The following is a 23,040-nucleotide window of genomic DNA, read 5'->3' on the forward strand; positions in this document are numbered from 1 at the left end:
AGACTGGGAACTGGTCAGAAGGGACCGAGTTCAACTCCTAATCCATTGATGGAACTGGAATTTGTTATCGGAACGGGGCGCATGAGGTGAGTGTGACTCGGGACTGAATTGCAGCACACAGACCTTTGAATCCTCAATTTGAGAACAGCGATGACCCATCAAGTCACAGCCCGACATCGAGTTCAGTTTAGGGCAGTCAACTTCACACCCGAAGGTCGGAGGGTAACCTCTCAAGATCGCCTCAAGCGATCAAAGACCGAAGCCACAGGTGCTGACTTTTCACTGCTGTCCTCATCCACGACTCTCAGAATGCAGAATGGGGAAGTCTCGCTCCGAGGAGAATCCCCGACAGTCACGAGGACGGGAAAAGGTGTACGTTTAAAAACAGAACTCTGTGGTCATTTTCTAGCATCCTGCTTGTATCTTTACCGCTATCTCCATAATCAGCATAAGGTTGACTCAGTACACGTTCACGTCCACTCAAGTAGGATTTTCTCAATGGATAATTGGAGCTCTTTTATTCCGCTCAAGCCTATCCCCCCCCCCCAAGCGATGGACCCACATGCGGTGCATCATTCCGCGCTTCCTGCCGCTGATGTGATTAGTTGTCATTAGCCAGCTCAGCTCTCCTAGCTCTCCCGTGAACCAGCGAGGGAAGTTCACCGTATCGATTGCCTCAACTTTCAAGACCCCTCCAAATTTTCCGACCTTGTTTCAACCCTGGCCGCGAGCTAAATAGGAGATAATGTGCTGCGTATGTATGAACTATATAGCCGTCCATCTATCAAGCTACTGATGCCCTCCAGCCTCCTCCCCTTGGAGATGGAAGTTCACTTAACGATATGAAAGACGGCCCCACTTTGGAGGTGAGGGACCACCATCTGGAGCTTTTCCGAGCCATATAGCGGGAGGTGGACGGGCAAGAGGAAGCAAAGGAAGGAAAATCGCTTTGTGCCAGCATTAGGTGGCATTCGCGGGACAGATGTCAAGTGTCAATTTATAAAAAACCCCTGACAAGTCTGCCCACATCGCCTTTGAACCCGGTACCAGGTCCTTTCGAGGACAAAGTAATGACCCCGGCCTACAGTGGTCAGCTCGGATCTGAGCCATTTCCAAATCAACTGGACCCCTTTCACCTTGATCAAAAACCTCTGCAATCGGGGTGCCCCAATTCCTCCGTTGGTCCACCCCATACGCAGGGGCTCAAATCAAGAACCATTTAGTACTTCAGGCCGCAGACATTGAATCAGTGGATTCAGCTGTCACGGATTTCAACCCCGAGCGCACTCGATAAATGATAGTTCACCGTCGTCAATTTGTGCTTATTGGGAGGCGCTCACGCAAGCCAACACGCATAACGGATGATGCGAAAAGATCATTACATTGCAATTTTACGATGCCTATCAAGGGGACGATGTAATTAGCTCTGTTTGATGTACATCTATGTCAGTCCTCCTCTTAACGCTCGCTTCACTTTCATTCCGATTGATTATCAAACCAGCGTGTCCCCGAAAATGCCGTTCGACGACTCGGTCCGACGTAATCAGGGTAAGCGCTTGATCCGGGGGTCTGTTAAAAGACAAAAAGACGGCGGTAGCGAGCGCGGGCATTTGCGAGCACGCCCAGAGCAGTGCTTTGACGCTGAGCAGCAGCTTAACGGGCTTATAACGGAGCCAGAGAGCGAGTCAATCACTCGCCATTGAGCGTCTCTAATGGCCGGGGCAGGGCCTCGCGCCGCTCCCCTGCTTTACTCAAAGCCCCTCGTTGTTTTCCATGAAGAATGTTGCCGGCCAACAAAATTCCAAAAGCCAAGAGCGCCTTCATTATTCAAATATGAATTTTGATCCAGCGGCGTTCCACGAGTGATTAAAAAACAGACATCACGACACACACATCTGGCTTTCTCTTTAGAGGTTACGGGAGGCGGTGACACCTGGATGTATTGTAACAGAAAATACTACTTCACAAAGGTAGGATGTTGGAAATGGAAGTAGTGGGTTTTTTTTTTTTTTTTTTGGGGGGGGGGGCGGTTTTGAATGCTTCTTTGCTTTAATTTTGAATCTGTCACGGCATATTACACAGAGCGGACTTGGTGCGTGACAATCACCGGCAGCAATAAACTCTTGTTTTAAGTAGGACAGCTGATCTTGTCAGCTTTCTTCTTCTCGGAAGTTGTAGGCTCTTCTTCTTCTTCTGTCTCATCGGTCGGCCTATTCCCTTTCTGGGAGAAACTCCGTTTCGCTTGCTTGCGGGCCTAATTTTTCATCATCTTATCACGTAACTGGTATGACTTGTTTACAGAGCTGTGGATGCAGGCCGGTTCTTGAGGTTTTTGTTCAGTCTTTAGTGGGGCCCACTACCAAATGTTACTGACCGTTGACTTCGAGGCCTCAATCTCAGACCTTCTGAACGATTTGTTTTTCAGTTGTAATAAATTGGAGATAATAGTTTGGAGGTCGTCCTGAAGTTTTGCGCAATATTATCCTGCACTAATTTCTTTCCCTCCTCTGCCTCGTCGACTACATCGAGGTTGCTGCGTAATTGCCAGAGCATCTGGTGTTGCTCAACATGTGTTTTTGCCAAAAAAGCAAAGAACGCTCTAACCCTTGAGGTTTGGACATCCTGTTTTGACAAGTATGCGATGGAGAGGGTCAACTGCCGGCCGTTTGTAAGAGAGAGACCTGGAATAGCCTTAAGAAAGGGGCTCATATGAACTCTATTGGGAGTATGAACGGAATGGAACATATCCGTTGAACGGTACTTGGAGGATCGTTTGAGATAAGTTGCTTTCCGTTCCTGGTGAATAAACCAGTCAGTATTTCCCGTAAGAACGGATCGCCAAATGCACGGCTTTGTTGCAACTGGAATTGGCTTTTTGAGTTGCTCTTTGCGTCTCAAATTAGACGTCGGCCAAGGATTTTAGAACACTCAGAGGCATTCCACTGTAACCAGTCCTAATCAAGGATTCAAAAACCATTGGATCCCGAAAGCCGCCTTACGCCGACAGCTCTTTCGTTAAAGTGCGATAAAAGGACCTGCGTTTTTTCAAATACTTGCGTCGCTTCAGTCAACAACCTCAGATCCATTCATTCTCTCTCCCGTGACTTTGTCGCATTTCCATAACTGTACATCAGCTCATCTGGCTCGCGAGCTGCGGAATGCTCAAGATTCCACGGTCTCATCAGGTCTGTGACTGATTGCTCCGTCTGCTGCGATGTCAGGAGATGGATGAGGTGGCCCGAGAGTGACTGACAAACGTGACGGCGCTTGGCCGGCCGCCGCCGCCGCCGCTCCCCCTTTGGTAATTGGGATGCGGGTGCCGTTTTGTCAATGATCACATCACTTTGAAAGACGACGGGTCCGTCGCTCCACCGGGCATCTTCGCGGTACCGCGCATAGGAAGTCATGCGTCCGCGTCGTTGGGGTTTTTCTGGATTTTTTTCCCAGGCGTCAGTGAAATAAATAAACTGGAATTGGAATTGATTCCATGGATTGGAATTCAAACTTAACTGTGACGACGTGATCCTGCGTCGTTGGCTTATTTTGATATTACACTGATGCGAGCGTTCATGGTCTGAACAACACAAAAAAAAAAAAAAAAAAATCAGTCCTACCTTCGCGCATGTGTGGCTGCGCTAGGTGAACCTAATTGAAATGTATGAGGCAGCCTGCTAAATGATCTGCGGCCGCCAGGGAGCCGACGTGATTGCAAACATATGGAACAGTTCTTAGACAAGAGAAACATTTGCGCGCGAGAACAGCTTGGAGATGTTCATGGGACCGGACTACTTTCTTTTCTTTTCTTTCTTTTTTTTTGACAGGTTTTCATGTGCCTGCCTGCGTTCAGTTGAGAGCGACAAAGGCGGCGGAGAAGTTCGCAAAGAAGCAGCACGTCATTAAAAAACAGTGGTGCGCTCATTGTTGTCACTGGCGCGAACATTAAAGATCCCGAGACGTCTTTGAAGGCGCCTCCGAAAATAGCGTCGTCTTCAGAGCTCGCAACAGCCTTCACATTTCTGCATAAATTGGGGAGAGAATCTGGTTCTTGCCATTCCCGTTTCCTTTCTTTTTTCTTTTTCTTTTTTTTTTTTGACTCCTAGCTACCTTCACGTTACAGCCGTGCATCATCCATCTCTCTTGCGACGTCTCCATAATAAGATATTGACATTTTGCATAGTAATGACTGCAGGAACGGGCCTGGTACTGTATCGTGTGGAATGAGCAATGAGTGTACGGGAGTGGCGTTTTCTAACTTCAACCACACGGGAATCATTCAGTCCCATTCAAAACGAGGTGATTTTTTTTTTTTTTTTTTTTTAAAAGTGTAATTAGTGTATAATGATCATTTACCTGCTGATTTTTGCTATTCAGGGCAGGACCTTTGTCGCATCCAATACTTCATCATCATCATAACCCATCAAAAGCCACAATTTTATTTGACTACACCAAAATATCAAGCACAAAATCTACGTTATCAAATGTTGTGGGGACACTGGAGGTTAACTGCCTCCGGACTGGAGGATCCGGTACTCTTGACTTGAAGCAAAATGATGCCGTTGAAGTGCAATTATGAAATATTGTTGTTAATGTCTCCAGGAGAGCTCAGTCCCACTCCCATTCCATCCTAGTGCACACAGATGTTGTAATCCTTTTGTTGCAATACATCAGACACGTTCATTAAGCTGCTAAGCCACGCGCACTTCGGTTTTGTTTCAATCCCGTCAACGTAAAGCTCCTTCTTCCCGGCGACGATTACCGAGCAGTCAAAATATCAGGCGACGGCGGTGGCCGCCCGCCAGCCGAGCGACTTAAACCGCGGAGGGACTGAGTGGCAGCCGAGGAGGACAAATTGCTGGTGGGGCAAACTTGGGGGGGTGGGGGTGCGACTCTGTGAGCGACTGAAGATCGCTTGTTTTGCCTGAATATTGGGCGCAAGGACAATATATTGAAAACGAAAGACCATCTCAATCCCGACCCTTGTCAATCCGGCCCCTTCAGTGGTTGTAAACAAATATAAACGAAAAAAAAAAAACACAATACCATGTTCGTTTGGTTAGTCCTAACTTAGCGAAACTTAGCTAACCCTAAACCAGGAAGTGCTAAGTTGAGCTAAGTTAGGCTTAGTTTTTTTTTAGGTGCAAAAAGGAATGCTGGAAAATGTAATGCGTGTTCTGTCCAAGTTGGAACAGCCCCAATTGGACTCGGTGCTTCCTGCTTGTCCAGCGCCACGATTGCCATGATGCGAACCACTAATGGGCTCACATTGCCACCCGGCCGGTGGCAAACACCTGGACTGCGGCTTTGGGGCAAGCTCAGCCTTGACGCACATTCTTCTTTGGGGGATTTTATTTTATTTTTTTCGTCCTCCTCGCAACTCCGCTCGCTCCCTCCTCCCGCCGCCCCGCACACAAGTGATGAAGCGCTCTGCTGTCCGGCGTCGGTGGCATTTTCCACAATCAAACGGCATTCTACGGCTCGACCCGCTAATAAGCTGAAACGGTCACCGCCGCCTGATGGATGGGTTGTGTGTTTAATGCAAGCACCTTCCCACGCATCGTTAGTTCGATTGTCATTACCTAGGAGAGGTGTCCATCGGGGCCTCCAACATAGTGGTCTCAGTTCTGCGGCCTGCTAGAGGCTACAATCTGGCGTGCAGGATGAAGTTGCCTTAAAGAATTGACGTATTGATTTCTTTTATGGCTTTGCATTCAAACAAAGGAAAACATTATTTATTATCCATCCATCCATTATCTACCGCTTTTCCGGGTTGGGTCGCAGGGGAAGTAGCTTCAGCAGGGATACCCAGACTTCCCTTTCCCCAGCCACTTCTTCCAGCTACTTCCGGAGGGATCCCGAGGGGTTCCCAAGCCAGCCGAGAGACATAGTCTCTCCGGCGTGTCCTGGGTCGTCCTCGGGGTCTCTCTCCGGTGGGACATGCCCGGAACGCCTCAACATGGAGGTGTCCAGGAGGCATCCGCATCAGATGCCCCAGCCACCTCATCTGGCTTCTCTCAATGCGGAGGAGTAGCGAGCCCGTCCCGGATGACCGAGCTTCTCACCCTATCTCTAAGGGCGAGCCCGGACACCCTGCGGTGTTTATTATCCTACTGAGTATATTAAGTATGATATGATTCTCGCGGTGCAGTTCCCTTGACATCCATTTGGCTTGTGCATCGATGTCCTTTTGGGGCTAGCAAGCCAACATTGGAGTTAACTTTCTCCGTAATGTGTAAACTAACGTATATGCATCAGGCCCCTGGATAACCTTGCTGCAATCCTTTTTTTTTTTTTTTTTTTGGGGGGGGGTCATAAATGTTCTGACTTTGTATTCTGCTCTCAAAGCCTCCACGATGGAGAAAACAACCGACGTCCTTGCCAATGAATTTTCATGACAGCTTCATCATTTTACAGCACACTGCCACGATCCTCTTGACCTTTGTCCGTCAGATTTCATCGCCTGTGATCATACTTTACCCATCCCGCTACTCACCGTAAAGTCTTAAAGCTCCGTCGAATGACTCCGAGGACGCCGCCGCACCCCCGCCTTTCGTCCTAAGAGATGGCTGACTGCTTAAGTCGCCTTCTGCCGTGTATGCCGTCTCTGGATTATTACTGGATCCCGCCGGTTTGGTTCTACCTTAAAAAAACAAAAAAACACAAAGTGTAATTTGATTACCGTAGAGAGGTATTCATGGTGGTACTGACAGTGCTTATACCTCATATCAGTACTCTCACATCAGTACTACATAGCATAGATTGCTCGATAGTGTAGTGAAAACAGATACGAAAGACAATACCGACACCCGCAATACAGAATTTTGATACTGTACTGTAGACAAATATTTGAGATACCACATATAGACATTTTCAGATACTTTTCAGTAGGTACAGTCCAATGATTCGTTCTGTTGACAGATGGGACGAATACTGTAGCTCACGGGTGCCAAACTCAAGCCCCGGGGGCCAGATCAGGGCTGCCACCTGATTTTACGTGGCCCGCAAAGGCAAATCCTGAGATTCCAGCGATAATGTTGGGATACTGCGAGCATTTTTGTGTGACCAAACATGAATAATGGGTGGAAAAACTCATTGGCCTTGACTCAAAACGAGTTGTGTGGAAATATGATAAGGTGAATAAAGATTTTTACGGTTTCAGGGTTTCAACAGCGCTCTGAGGGAAACCGTAACTACAATGTGGCCCGTGACAGAAATGAGTTTGACACGCACGCTGTAGATAATATACAGCATTGCCCGAGATATGAATCCCCCGACTTCAAGATTTTTTTAGAGACACAAGACTAAGATCAAAGACACTGTTAGAGCTGAGTCTTGAGGACATTTTTTAATGTAAGTCTTTCAAACCCTGCCCTCAGGTGGTCAAGGCACACACAGCTGAATGAAAATCCGAATTTACATTCATGGAGCAAGTGTGGAAGTCAACTTCAATTGTTCTAAAGTCTTTTATAGCTGAAAGATCGACCAGGATTATCTCTACTGTAGTTATCTGTACTATGGCTATACAATATACTGTAGATATCTGGTGCCTCGTGGCTAATGAGGTGCAAGAATCGCACCACCCCCTGATTGTTTGTGACTATTTGCTAATTAGCGGGCACGCGGGGGGTCGTTAGCGAGGGGAAAAGTCCACTGCTTATACGCGCTTATGTAACCAATCAATGGCTTTAATTAACACTCTTAGGTTACCTGGCCTCCCCGCAGACGTCCTACTTGTTTACGAGGACTCGAATCACTGTGTAATCCAATTCAATTTGATTTCAACGCCCTGAATCGCAAAAAGTCTCAAAGGGTTTCTTGGTAACTAAATCTCAAAAATATAAGAGTCCAACTAATCTCTTTTGTTATTCATGGTTATTATATGAATACTTGTAATCATATGAGTTGAATACCTTAATAGTTAATAAATGGCGTTAGAATACACAGTAATGTGATCTAATGGGTAGCTAGCAAGCTAGCTAGCTCGATACGTAAGGAAATCTAGATTGATTAGGTCGTAGATAATTAGGATGCCAGAAAGTGAGAATTTGCCACAAGCTCACCTCCGTTACACCCTCGAGCCGTCCCCCCCCCCACCCCCCCGGATCCCTTCAGGCACGCGTTGAAGCGTTTGTGCTGACGTGCGTGGAGGTGTCAGGAAAAGTGAACGCGGCGATGCATTTACAGTACAGGATAGTGAAGTTTGTGTTGTGTGTGTGTGTTTCCTCGGGGAGATTATCAGTTATGCATAATACATGGCGCCATATTTCCAACTCTTAACGTGCTGAGTTGATGAAGAGGAGATCAGGTGTCGGGGGAAAGTGATTACAGGGCATAAACATTGCGGCTGATATTGCTTTATTGTCACCAGCGGAAAAAATGGCAGGGAGATGACAGTCGCCGCAGACGAGTGCCAGCGTCAATGTTAATCAAGTGCGCTGATTGTCGGCAGCGGCGGCCGCAAATCAAAGCAAGTGTCGAGTCGGGAGGCAAAACGCTTCCAAATGTGCACCGATTAATTCACCTCTCGCATTCATATCAGGCTGCACTCTCGGAAATGATGACACTGTGCGAAAACATCAAGAAATACTCTTTTTTTTTTTTTTATCACCCCCCCCTATTTGATTTCAGCTATAATGAGATTAGCGTATAGCACGAGGGTGAGGAACGGCGCGGCACTCGAACGCATTTTAATTTGGTCGAAACAAAATTGAAGCTGCAAGCGGCCACATGAAATGGTTTGAGATGATTTTGTGTGTCTCTCTGTGTTGATAGCTGCTGCCGATTGGGACTAATTGGGCCAAGTTCCCTTTGCAGGAATTGGTCCAAGTCCGAGGCAGGAAACTGCCCGAAATGTCTGTTTCAGTCCAACAATTTCAAATCAATTTTGGACGCAATTCCTTGGGACTTTGCCACGCATCTATTTGCGATCGGTGCCCGATTTTGCGGTGGTCGCTGGTATCGAGGGTGCATTTTTTTTTTTTTTTCTAGCTTTCCTTTTTGGGTGTGGCTTTCAGGAGAATTCAACCCTTACGGAGCAACCTTAACGTTTGGGGGAAAATTCAGCCCTGAAATCCAGTTTTGCTTTCTGGCTTGAAATGCAGAAGTCAATGTTGTATATTATTCGAAACAACGTGTGCCTGACATGAAACGGGAATTGTAACACTTTTTAAAAGCTGGCATTTTTGGTAATGGATGACCTGCCGTGAAACCCAAAACCTCAGCTTCACAAGATCAGATCTTGTTACTCCCTGGAAGTGGTAAAGCGTCTGATTTCTCAGCACAAGAATCAAAAAACTCTCGAGTTCTTAAGTGTTTGTTATTCCAGTGGTAATCACGTTCACACTTGACACAAAATATTGTTTGTAGCATTTTAATTAGACCTCGAAGGGGTTGTCCTGCATTTTAGTCTGGTTATGCTGATGTAACGCTTTCTGCTTTCTCCCAGATTTGAACACAGCGCAATCCAAGCGTGCACGTTAGTCCGGAATCTCATTTTGAGCCGTTGCATGAGTAATAAATAGAAAGCTCAAAGTTCAAAGCCGGCATATCGGTGTCTCCTCCGCGTCCGGGGGCTCGCCCGCTCGCTTTTGCCCGTGTTGGAATTTTCATCTTCCCGCGTTCCCCCCCAGCTGCCGGGCCTCGCCGAGTGCACAGATGGCGGCTGGGTCGAAGTATTTTAATTTATTCTCGAAGAAAGCAATATTAAAAGGACCCCCCCCCCCCCCGAACTTCACCACGTGACATCCGAGCTTCTGTTCGCTCCATGAGACAAGAATAGATGCATGGCCACACCCCACGTCACGGCGCTCGGGTGTTCTCATTTAACTCTACCGGAATGACAGCCACTCTTCGGAAGGTGAATGTTTGTCATTAACGACGAGCCCGCATATGGAGGGAAAAATCTGTCCTGCGGTAATGGCTGCACCTGGCCGATTCCGCACCGGTCGCAATGTTGTGGGAGCGAGCTCGGCACGCTGAGGAAGGGGGGGGGGGGGGGGATTAAAAAAAGCAATATCAAAATGCAATGTCAATGTTTCCCAGCTGCACTGTTTACTCATCATGCCCAATTATCTGTGTTTAAACAACTCCTTCAAACGTATGATGGAGTCCTGTGGTTTTCTGAAGCTAATATTTAAGAAGTTAATTTGCAAGCAGAATGACTGAAATGTCATTATTGCCTTAAAGCCTGGAGCGACATCTCATCGTGTGCCCCCCCCCCCCCAACTCCCCTCAGCCCTCCTTGTTTCTCAGGCTTTTCACGGATTCTTATTGGCTGCCCAATTTTCACATCTTATTCAACGTCACTCAAAGCCACTGAGACTTGACGAAGCTGAAGTTGGGGGGGAGGGGGGGTCGCAAACCAGTAGTGTCTGATCTTTCTGGGGCGTGATCACTATCAAGGTCTGCAAGAATGAGGACCAGAAGACTGTGTTTGGTTCAGAAGGGTTTGGGTAAAACTGTGTTCAGAGCTGGAGGATAGTGTTGAAGCGTCGTTTTGGGGGTGGTCAGTCTCAAATCAAGGCATTAAGGAAGGACTATGTGGTCGTATAAAAAATTGATTATTTTGCTCCATTCAAAAGTGATGTGGGCCAACAAGACTGAAATAATCTGGAACAGGAACAAGAAGCAATGGTCTGTGACAACAGCAACTGGCTCTACACTTTCTGTAACAACAGAACTGGCAACTGAGGCAATCACGGAAGTGACTGCACCTGCTAAAACAGTCACAATAACTGAATGTGCAACTGAGACACCTACCCCTGGCTCGACAACGGCAGTGACAAGAACTATTGCCACAATCGGAATGTACACCTGAGGAAACTACTGTCTCACCAGCTAAGGAGGTAACTGCAGTGACAGCAACAACTAAACTGAGGAAAACCACTAAAACTCAGTCAGTAAATGCAGTGACAACAATTCCAGACACAAGAACGGAATTGACAACTGACAGCCGCAGCCAATGGAGGCGAGAACTGCAGTGACAACACCATGTGGGATGACAGTAGCCTCAAAAACAGAATAGACAACAACTAAGGACTCTTCAACTGAGAGGACAAATGCAGTGATGACTGTTGGAGCTACAAGAACCGAATTTCCAACAACGAAGGCAACTGCAGTACAACCAACTGAGGCCACAACTGCAGTGATGACACCTACTGAAGCAAACAAATTAGCATAATCTACCACAATTGAAGAAACGTACGCTGAAACAACCACAGGGACAACAGTTTTAGTAGCAACCCCGCAATTTAGAAGAATTGAGGCAGAGACCGGAGCGACAGCACCTGCTTTTGTCCAGAATCATTGAGATGATGCCCGAGGATGGGGGGCTTTTGTTCCTGGTATTTCTTTAACAGTCGACTGAGCAATATGCAGTGATGTCAAACGAGATGCAGCTGCAGCGCGAAACGGGAACATCTGCTGCAGAAGAAACGGCTTTTCAACATCCGCGCTCCGGCACCCTTTGAAGGCTGTCTGATCAAGTTTTTCCCCCCCTGCAACTGTGCTCCAAAGTCACTTGTAAAGAAAAGATATGAAATCAAGCGAGCGCTATATACTAACTCACAAAAAGTTAAGGATATTGGGCTTTCGGGTGACATTTTCGGATCAACTTAAAATGTATATCCAACTGTTTCAGTCCTTTGTACCAGGCTGGGGGGGAAGGGGGGAATTGCATGGGTCCAGAGCCCCAAGTACGCATGGGTCCACTGTTCCCATTTTTTAAACACAATTTTCCCCCAAATAATCAGCACTACCTTGATGAAGAAGTTTAATTGGGCCGTGACCACGCCCAGACCAACTTTCCCCATTTAAATGAATGAAAATTCCTTTAATCCGTTCCAACCTCAGCACCGTTTGTGTTTATTAGTTGTGTAAACGTAGTTGAAGGCTAGCCTTGTTAGCCTATTGCATTCTGCCTTTCTTAAGACAAAGTTTTCTGATTTTAGATTAACACACAAGTAATTCATGAAATGACTGCCCTCTCAATGGGTGTATTTCATAGATTTTGTTTTCCCAACAAAAGAAAACATCACGCTGATCACATTGTACGTTTGGTATTACAGGGAAGCCTTAACCTGGAGAAGTTCATCTCGAAATATGCCAAACTTTTTGTGTACGTGTGAGGGTATGCTATGGAATTTGACACCCCCAAAGTTTTGTAGCCGATCTGGCGCCTTGTCCGACTCTTCACGCCGTGGTCTGTGTGATCCCAGGCCATCTGTAGCCTCTGTCAGCGTCCTCGCTAATTCCTCGCAGCTCAGATGGAAAGATGCAAGCTCGCCGCGGCCGTCTTCCTGTTTCGCTCATTCCACTCTTGCTCGCCGACGTCTGCTTCACACCTTCCTTCTCCCCACACTCTCCTTTTCCAGCTTCCCGGCCACTTTCGTTGCCTTATGTGGCACCGTAATCACAGCTGCCCTCGTTCCGCACCGGCGATCGGGGGTTGAACGCCGACGCGAGGACTCGAGGCCTTTCTTGTCTGAATCGACCGATTGTTCCTTCCATCCGGCGCTGCCGCTTCTGCTTTCCAAATAAGTGAATTCTCTCTTTCCTCTTGGAAATAGCTCGAAAAATGTGCAAACCCAGATGGTCTGACATAAATAAACCAGTAGGAGTTAGCTGTGGTTGTCAAGCCAGCAACAGGATTTGGTGCGCGATGTCCTGAGAGGTTTCCCGTCAATCTGTATCCTCGCCAAAACCATCAGATATTAAACCGTGTCTGCGCAAGAACATTATAGATTTTTCGTCATACCTGACACAAGGTCAAAGGTGGAATCGGCAGTGTCCCAGGCACAAATATCATCCCGTCCCAAATCAATAACATACATTTTCTTTACAAGTCACCATTTTTCACGTTCTGTTTTTCATGTTCTCTGGCCGTTTTTTAGCACATAACCAGTGTCCAATTTCATCTGCTCGTTATTTTTTCGAACTAAATTGGAGTCCGGACGTTGCGACCCGTTGTTTCTCTGCATAATTCATCGTTGAGCATGCAGTCAGTAGCAAATTTAATGCGATCCCCAAGCATTCAGGGACGGTTAAAATAAAAGATTTAAAAAAAATATATATATATATTTTTTTGAAAACTAGTTATGAACTGGGAAAGTTTTTCCATTTTATTTTCACCGGTGTTGTCAGATTTCTATTTTTCAGAGCTAAAACGGACTGGAAAAAGGGTTAGTATGTTCTCTTATCGGCACTCAACTTTTTCTTCTGCTGTCCAAATATTTAGGGGATTTTTTTTTCCCCCACCCCCCCACCCTCGGCAGATTTTGAAGTATCTTATACAGTGATGCATGAAATCAATCATTCCTTTTCTGCACTCCAACAATCTCCGTTTCCGTTTCTTTGCTAGCCGTTAACCGCTACAAGCTAACACACCAAGCTGTGTTTGATTTGATTTCAGTTTTTTTTCTTTCCGGACTCCTTACTGGCCAAATGTAAGTACTAGGCTATAACATTGAACCTTTCCCTGTAGCACTGGCCACTTTAAACCTCCCTAGATCCCCCTTGTCAATATAGAAAAGACAAGGCGAGGAATGGACTCCGCAGCCTTTCATCGCCTTGTCAAACGCTTCTATGCCGGCATTGCTGCAGGTTCCGCACGGCATAACTAAGACCCTTGGAAGGGGCTTATCTGCTTAAAACAGGAGGGCGATAGAGGGTAAAAATAGAAGAAGAAAAAAAGTCTTGTGCTTCCATCTTCTTGAGTTTTTTTTTTTTTTTTTCGGAGGCACCAGCGCTTCGCATTCTCCCGTGAGAGTTTCCTCCTCCCGTCGTCTCGCTGCTTTAATCCACTTTGGCTTCTTAAGCCCACCTCCACTTGGCTTGATTGGCCGACGTTTCCAAATTCACCCCCAATCAATAAACTTGCGGGCTGGAGAACTTTTCTCCGAGCGGTTCCGGCGCGGCGGATGAAGCTGGGCAACCGTACCCCGCTAACGTTAGGTGAGCGAAAGTTTCACAACGAGGGATTTTTTTTTTTCAGTTTGGAAATTCTACGTCGCATCGGTGGTCTTTGCAGAAACTGATAAACAGGATACATTTTTAGTGACTTTAATCCATGTATATTTACAACCTTTTTTCCTCATGATTATACTTTTATCCATCCGCCTAAAAAATACATATAAATATAAGATATTTTATACATTCAAGGTAAACTTCCGCATGGATCATATCATTTCTGGTACCTTGAAGATATTCTTGGGAAAAAAAATGGAAGAGGAAAATTTTGATAATTAGATGTGAAAATTAAAAAGTGTTCCTACCTTACAATTTTTTTTTAACATTTTCTTCATAATTTTCCTTTTATTTGGTCACTTCAAATTCCAGAATTTCAAGTATTTTGCAACAACAACAAAAGTCTTTTACATTTTTTTTATTAAATTAAATTGCTAAAATAAAAAGTTTTCCGACATTTATAAAAAATAATAATAATAATAATCTTCCAAAATTAAAGCTTGAACCCTTTACTTTTGATTGTATTCTCATTTTAAGAGATTACAAGATAAACAAGAAAATGAAATTGTTGTAATTACTTGCTAACATTTTAAACATTTTTCACTTTATTTTTACAAATGTATTCTCGGAAATTGATCTTATTCTTCATAATTCTACTCTGATTTTAAAGTTAACTAGCTCACATTCAAATGACATTTTTGTAATTCCAGGTATTTTTTTAAATAAAAAAAATTACTTAAAACATTTTCCTTATTTTACCTGATTTACTTTTTTAAAATTCCTGCAAAAAAAATTAAAAAAAAGGAAGTTATTTCCTGTGTGTTGTGCTTATAATTTTGCTGCCATTTATTAGGACTATTTTTGTCAGCTCTTAGCCCTTCACGGTGGTCTTCCAGAAAGCTCAGGTGCCTCTTGAAGTCCCTGCTGCCGACCTCCCTCGGGTCCAATTTTCCCCGCCGCTGAGCTTCAAGGGCCCGGGCTGACCCGGGCTGTGTTTTTAGTCCCGTTACACCCGCTAGCAAGGGGGTGTGTGTCCAAGCTCAACGGTAATGAGCGAGGAGTCAACTTCCCTCAAGCTCGCTGTCCCCTTTTTACTCATCTGAAAAATAGATATGTTTGCACGCCCTGAACTGATATTGTAATCAGCCACCCCCCCCCCCCACCCCCCCCACCTCGGTTTTGGAACCCTGAAGGCAAAAATGCAAATGAATGTCATTGTGGTAAAACCCACACAGGCGCGGGAAGAACATGCAAGCTCCACACAGGCGGGCCCGGGATCGTACCCGGGTCCTCGGAACTGTGAGGCCAATGCTTTACCAGCTGAGCCCCAAAATGTATTTTATGAAACTTCCATTTGAAAACGGAGATCATCTTAATGTCATTAGCATTCCATGACATGACCCAGCTGTATTATTTACTATTTATTTATGTATTATATACAATTTTTTTTTTTGGAAAAGCTGGAATAAAAAATAAATAAAATAAATAATGAATGATAGTTAATAAAATAAATAACAATCAATTTGACTAATACTATTTCCATCTGAAAGAATAACATATCGAAAAAAACTCCAATTCTATTCCCATGATCACATTTGTATTCGTATATTAATTATTTCACGCCAGTTCAAAACAACATTCGCCAAATTTTGCCCTTTCACATTCCAATAAAAAAAAAAAAACAGATGAAAAATTTTGACATTTCCTTGGGAAAATCTTGAATTCGTACAAATAATTTCATGTATTTTTTTTTTATTAAAAAAAGCTATGTATTTGCTCTTATTTCCAATAATAATTTGACTGAAGTCTGCCATTCCTGTAATTGTGTCTGTTTTTGTCCTTCATTTTTATATTAAAATGTAGGAGTACTGAGTGTTCTCATGACGTGGTGACTCAGCGCCGTGCTACGTGGGGCGCGGTACCACTTTTGGTCCTTGGACGCATCTGTATTAAAGCACGAACGACTTGTTTGAAATAAACGAGCGTCCTCCTCCAATAACTTGGCAAATATTAATGCAAGTTGTGCAAACTTTGTATCTCGGGAGACGCCACGGAAGATGTTTCATGTCCTCTCTATTAATAAATGATACAGCCGGCAAGTTGAAAGGGGTTATTCTTAACCAGCGAGCGTGCACAATAGTGGGACACCGTCATTTTTCACGTGGAAGTTTTCTTTACGTGCAACTTGCTGACATTTCTTTTCTCTCTTTCTCTGCAGATGTGAGCGACTATCGCGCACCAGGTAAGAGGCATTTCATTTTTCATAGTACTCATCAGTGCGCGTGTGTGTGTGTTGGTCTGGGCCGCTTGTCATGCGTCTTTGGGAGTCTGTGCATAAATATGGAAGAAGCTACAGATGTGGCGGGGTCGCGGCGCTCCGAGTGCGGTCGACATGGCGACGCGCGTCGCAATTTCAATTGCATTCAAATGAGCACCACTTAGCCCATAATGTTGCGACAAGTGTCCAGGGGCAAATTGATCCCTTTTTTTTTTTTTTTTTTTTTTGCTCTAAATAAGAAAATAATAACCTGAGAAAATGCCAACTTTTGCTTATAACTGTACTCTGAAAAACAGAAAAAAAACACTAAATGGACTCTTCTATTCATTGTAGTCTTGTGAAATATTGTAGTAAAATTAGAAAAGAAAAATTTTAAATGTACACATTTTGTCGCTAACGATGCAATTTAATTTTGCCCAAAAATCTCGACTGTTTGATTGAAATAGTATTTAAAACATATCATCATTCCTTTGTAAAAAATAATTTGTTTCATCATTTTGCCCATTAATCTGAGAAAATAGTTTTGTACCCATTTTTCGTTTTTACAATTTTCCTTTTAAAAATAGTTGTATTCCTTTCTTCACTATATATATATATATATATATATATATATATATATATATATATATATATATATGTGTGTGTATGAAAATGTAAATTATTCTATTCATTGTAGTCTTGTAAAATATTGTAGTAAAATTAGAAAAGAAAAACTTTAAATGTCCACATTTTGTCGCTAACAATGCAATTTAATTTTGCCCAAAAATCTCGACTGTTTGATTGAAATAGTATTTAAAACATATCATCATTCCTTTGTAAAAAATAGCTAATTTGTTTCATCATTTTGCCCATTAATCTGAGAAAATACTTTTGTACCCATTTTCCGTTCTTACAATTTTACTTTTAAAAATAGTTGTATTCCTTTCTTACCAAAAAAAATATACATCTATATGAAAATGTAAATTATTCTATTCATTGTAGTCTTGTAAAATTAGAAAGGAAAAATTTTAAATATACGCATTTTGTCGCTAACAATGCAATTTAATTTTACCCAAAAATCTTGACTGTTTGATTGAAATAGTATTTAAAACATATAATCATTCCTTTGTAAATAAATAAATTGATTACAAAATTTTATCATTTTGCCCATTATTCCGAGAAAATCATTTTCTACTCGTTTTCTGTTTTTACAATTTTCTTAGCAAAATATATATATATATATATATATATAGATATGAAAATGTAAATTAGGTTTGCGAATGGATTTACACCGAGCTTTAAAGAAACAATGCAAACTGAACAATTTGTTTGGAGCTTTGTCCTCTTGTCAAAATATTGCGAGAGGAGATATAACGGAGGATGAGTGTATCCGATTGTCATTGAGTCCGGGTCAGGACAGGAGAGGACAGGACCAGGCAGGACAGCAGCATCTCATAGGGCCGCCCGCAGAGGGGACAGGACTGGCCAATCAATCATCTCGGCCTATGAACGATGAACAAACGAGGGATTGGCACACCTTTGCTTGGAACTTTTCTTTTTCAGGGGGGGGCGAGGTGGTTGTAGAGCTGCTCGGGCTCGACTTTGACTGACTTGACTGCTCGGGAAAAGGGAGAAGCCCTGGCTGGCTGGCTGAGAATAATAAGTGCCCATGGGAGGCCGCCAGATGGACGTTTACTGTGAGCCTAGCGGGAGAGAGAGCGATCTGTCAAACATCTGTGAGAGAGAGAGAGAGAGAGAGAGAGAGAGAGAGAAAAGCGTTGCAGGTTCATGTCCGCCGTGTCCATTAAGACATGAAACATACGACAATCAGGCGAAGTATACTTGCAAGGTCAACAATCCTCGGTGTATTCCAGCGGGCGCTAAGGAGACCTACCTCCACCAAGGCCAAACATATCCGTCTTGACAGGAGGACGGGAGGGGGGTAGCAAGCTAAATCCACTCCGATCCTGTAGGTGGCGGTAATGCGCATTACGAGGTGGTGGGCTCAAAACGGTCCCGGTGCAAAAAAAAAAAAAAAAAGACTTGCTCCTGTTTTTTCCAAACCTCCAGAGGTTCCAAACTTAAACAAATGAGAAAAACACAGACAAGATGCACTGGTAACACTAGTCCCAACCTGTAGGTGGCAATAATTCTCACTTTAAGGTTATGGGCCTTTTTTTTTCCCAGCGATTTGGCATGACCACAGTGCTAGGGGAATGCAACACCCCCTCATAGGTCTTTTTAACTGGGTCCGAACCTAAAAAAAAAAAAATCCAGATTTTTACAGGTAAAAAATTCCACTCAAGTCCATGAGGTGGCAGTAATCCGCATTAAAAGGAAATCAAACGGTACTTTTTTCCCACACAGCGACGAAATACCCCTGATGTGAGCGGACTGTAACATTCCTTGTTTGGCTCTTCCAAACAATGCTTCGCAATCACACACAGAAGAAAAATAAAAAAATCATGATTGCACAGGCAGTGCAGCTCCACTCCAGACCTCTAGGTGGTGATATTACAGTGCGACGATGCGATTGTACTCGAACATTCCTCTTTTTTTTCTCCGCCTGCTTTAGTTTCTCTTCGTTCACTTGATTTACAAAGGTCCCAAACATGCCTGACTGAAAAGTTGCGCATTGAATGTAGTTCCACTCCACTCCTGTTGGTGGTGATAATGCCCACGCCAAAATGGTGGCCTACTTTCATCTAGTGGGCCCCCGATGTTTGTGGACTGTAACATTTCCTCATTTGACACTTTCCGAGGGTTCTGTACTTAAGTCTGACGTGTATACACACACACACACACACACACACACATATATATATATATTTACATATCATATCTAAAAAGAGGTGCACTTATTGTGTTTTTTTTTGTTTTTCCCTGACAGCTCAGTACTCAGATAGGAGCCGGGCGAGCGCAAGGGGAGCAGTCGCTGGTTTACGCCGTTAAGCAAATCGCATTCTACCGCTTGAAGTCTAAAAGTAGACGCCGCGCTTTGTACTGCTCAGGAGAGGAAAGATGGGCGATGATTTATTCAGCTTTTTATTTATTTATTTTTTGAAATTCATTAACGAGCCTTTCAAGTCCCCATCTGGGCCCTGGAAAAAAAAATGCAGAAAAATGGCCATTAGAATACGATGGCTCTATTTTATTAGCTGTTGCTAACGCTTGTTGTCTTTTAGCAGTGGTCTTTAATCGAGCGTCCGGGCTTTAAGGGGGTCGTTAGCTTAGCGCTACATCCTCAAAAAAATTTCAATGCAGTAACCCACCTGGTCTTCTCTGCAACGCTCAGGCAACATCTGTGTAATAAGTCAGATGTCAGGTCTTCAACTGATATTATACTTATTTTGAAGGCCTGATTTTTGACTGCATGCTGCCGAGCAGAGCAGGAGGTTTGTTGTGTGGACCAAGGTGAGAAACTATGAAATTCAAAAAAAAAGTACTTTGAAAATTGATCGCCGTCTCCACTCCTCACTGTATACAGTTCTTCGGTACCTGGTGTTTTTGGGTGTAAAGCTATAGTTATTCTTTATAAAAATGTGTTGGAACGCATTAGTAGGATTTGCATCATTTCCTCAGGGAAATATTGCTTTGGATTTCGTACCGATTCAATTTTCGTCAGATTCCCTGGAACAGATTCGTCATGAAAATGTAGGTTTCGTAGCTTTGGGGTCTCTAACTTTGCCAGACATGTTTGGAATACATTCAAGGGTACTTGAAATGTTAAGCATGTCATTTTTACGCGACGACAGGCGATCCCTTCAAGCCGCTTAGGGTTATTTTACATTTTTTTTTTTTTAATGTCGTGGCTGAAAGGGAAATAACATTTCCCATCTACTCATAAAAAAGCGCTTAAGTACTCCCCCCCCCCCACCCCTTCGCTCTCACCCCGGGGGAGCACGGCATATGGCGGAGGCACATTGAGGTGTCCTCTCCGTGCCGGACCCTTGTGAAGCCAAGCGTCAGATGCTCACTTCACAGGACAACGGCGCACTTTGAGGCGAGCGCGCTGGGTCTCCGTGAGAGGCATTTTCCGCTTCCAACGCGCTTGCCCACGCACACTATTATTAGCCCACCGTTTCCGGTTTCTCGTTTCGTGCCGATCTGGGTAAAGGTGCCGGTTGAGGAATGAAACGTTTGTAGAAATGCCATCTTTAGATTTAAAGCCCCCCCCCCCCCCCCAGCCGAAAAATAAAGCCACTGTAACATCATGCACGGTTTGAAAATGACCACTGCGCAATAAAACAAAACAAACAAAAAACTGGATAGTGTTCCATCGCTCTGTCGCTGTTCACATATTGCGGATAGATTCCCCACATTGCAGAATTCTCATCTTTTTTTTTTGGGTGGGGGGTAAAATCAAAGAATTCCAAGAAAAATGGAAATAAAAATGTTGTACAAGGAATAAAATTTACATAGCGTACAGTGCTCGGTGCCTTTACTGTATGTTGAAGTGTTTAAAACTTTTAAGAGGATGTGGAACAGCTTTTTAAAGGTATATAAAGGTTAATAGAAGTGTTGGAAAGATTAATAAGAATCTGGAAGCTTTGAGAAAAGTATAAATAAATACAAATATGGTCAATACTTTGGGGATTTCGTCTATTGCGGGGATGGTTCATAGCATGACCCCCCGCTGAACACGGGGTAGTTTTACATTAAAATAGAAATTTGAAAAAATAAAATAAATTGCACACAAATTAAATCAAAACGTTATCAAAACCGTTTGAATGTAAAGATATTGAATGCAAATATGATATTGTACCGTGTTGGATTTCAAAATAGTTTAAGGCACAGTAACATCCCGCAGAGAAAGGGTTGCAAGGGTTAATGATTATATTTGTATAACTGATGAATCAGTTTATTTCAATGATTGTAATAAAATATATATTTTAATTTCCATTCCTTGAGTCAAAAATATTTACGAGCTAATCCAAATGCTTTCACTGAGATTAGAGAATGTTTACCGAGAGACTGAAGTTCTTAGAATTTGGGACAGCTAAGGTCCACGAGGTCTCCAAACGATTAAATTCACAACTTTTTTTAATTAATTTGATTAGCGATTTTGATTAGCTCGGAAAAATTTGACTCGGCGCTTCCTCACCATCCCACTAGAGGGAGCCCACTCCTTTCAAAGCAAAGCGTGAACAGGATGTCATTATCGCCACCATTTTGTTGAATTTGACATTTCGTTTTGTTTTGAAGCGGCGCCGTCTCTTTTAAGCGCACGCGCCGCCGCTCTCGTCCCGCCCGAACCCCTTCAGGCGCGCCTCTTCCCCCTCGTTTCCGATCTCTAATAAGCGGCGCTAATTAGCCGGACTTCAAAACAATCCCATTTTCTGTTTTGCTCTCAGGCTTTGGTGCTATGAAAGTGACATAATAGGCTGAGCAGCCATTAAAAAAAAAAAAGAGCGCTCGATACAGCTTGTCATATTTTTGTGATAACATTTCCGCAGGCGGATACTACAACTTGACACTTATTAAAGTGTGACAATGTGTTCACGTTACACTGTATTAAGTGGCCCAAGATGGATATTTGAGAGTACTGCCCTTGTGACAAGCCAATACTGTGGTGCGTTTTAGAAAACAAGGTACAGTACATTGTGTATGTCTACTTTGTAGACCGAGAGAAAGCCTATGACAGAGTACCAAGAAAGGAACTGTGGTACTGCATGTGCAAGTCCGGTGTGGCGGAGAAATATGGTAGAATAGTACTGGGCATGTATGAGGGCAACAGAACAGCGGTGAGGTGTGCCGGAGAATTTAAGGTGGAGGTGGGACTGCATCAGGGATCCGCTCTGAGCCCCTTCCTGTTTGCAGAAAAGACTGCAGAATATGTGATGAATATAAGTAACTAGAACCTTTCAGCGAATTAGTTGTGGGCTAGACTCAGGACAGAACTAAGTATCTGCGAGGAACAGAGAAGGTCAGAAGGAGCTACATGGTGTCCTTGTAGACTGAGAGAAAGTTTATGACAGAGTACCATGAGAGGAAGTGTGGTACTGCATGCGCAAGTCTGGTGTGGCGGACAAATATGGTCGAATAGTACAGGACGTGTATGAGGGTAGCAGAACAGCGATGAGGTGTATTCTTGCTGTGTCAGGAGAATTTAAGGTGGAGGTGGGACTGCATCAGGGATCCGCTCTGAGCCCCTTCCTGTTTGCGGTCGTAATTGATAGACTGGCAGATGAGGTTAGACTGGAATCCCCTTGGACTATGATGCTCGCAGATGATTTTGTGATCTGCGGTGAAAGCAGAGAGCAGACGGAAGAACAATTTGAAAGATGGAGGCACGCACTGGAAAGGAGAGGAATGAAGATTAGCCGAAGTAAAATGTGAGGGGCAGAGGAGGAGGAAGAGTGAAGCTCCAGGGAGAAGAGATGGCGAGGGTGGAGGACTTCAAATACTTGGGGTATGAAGAGTGCGGTAAAGAAGTGAAGAAACTGGCCCAAGCGGGGTGGAACAGTTGGCGGAAGGTGTCTGGTGTTCTATGCGACAGAAGAGTCTCCGCTAGGATGAAGTGCATCTACCTCACAGTTCCGAGGACCCGGGTGCAAATCGGGCCACCCCTGTGTGGAGATTGCACGTTCACCCTGTGAACCCAATATTCGGCATTCACGCTCACGCGATTGCTTGTTCACAGAGCGGTAAAGACAAGAACAGCTTCATAAAAGTGGCGCGATTTACGTGTTGCCCTTGAAACCCTGCCAAGACAAGTACATAAATGACCCTGACTAATGGTTAAACCCATTACACGCTTGTCCGTCGTAAAAACAGTAAATACGTGCAGTAGCTCCAAAAGCTACAAAAAAAATTCCTCTGTC

The 23,040-nt window shown here is 44.0% G+C and overlaps 1 protein-coding gene across 20 annotated transcripts in view; it reads left to right on the forward strand.

The window, feature by feature from the left end:
• LOC133494346 (receptor-type tyrosine-protein phosphatase delta) overlaps positions 1–23,040 on the forward strand; it is a 238,634-nt gene that overhangs the window by 48,738 nt on the left and 166,856 nt on the right. For all 20 annotated transcript variants that reach the window (XM_061808077.1, XM_061808063.1, XM_061808078.1 and 17 more), the window contains one exon: positions 16,178–16,201. The gene's annotated coding sequence lies outside the window, so the exon portion shown is untranslated. The remainder of the gene's footprint in view (positions 1–16,177; positions 16,202–23,040) is intronic.

Source organism: Syngnathoides biaculeatus, chromosome 21 (genome assembly GCF_019802595.1).
Source record: "Syngnathoides biaculeatus isolate LvHL_M chromosome 21, ASM1980259v1, whole genome shotgun sequence".
NCBI lineage: Eukaryota > Metazoa > Chordata > Actinopteri > Syngnathiformes > Syngnathidae > Syngnathoides > Syngnathoides biaculeatus.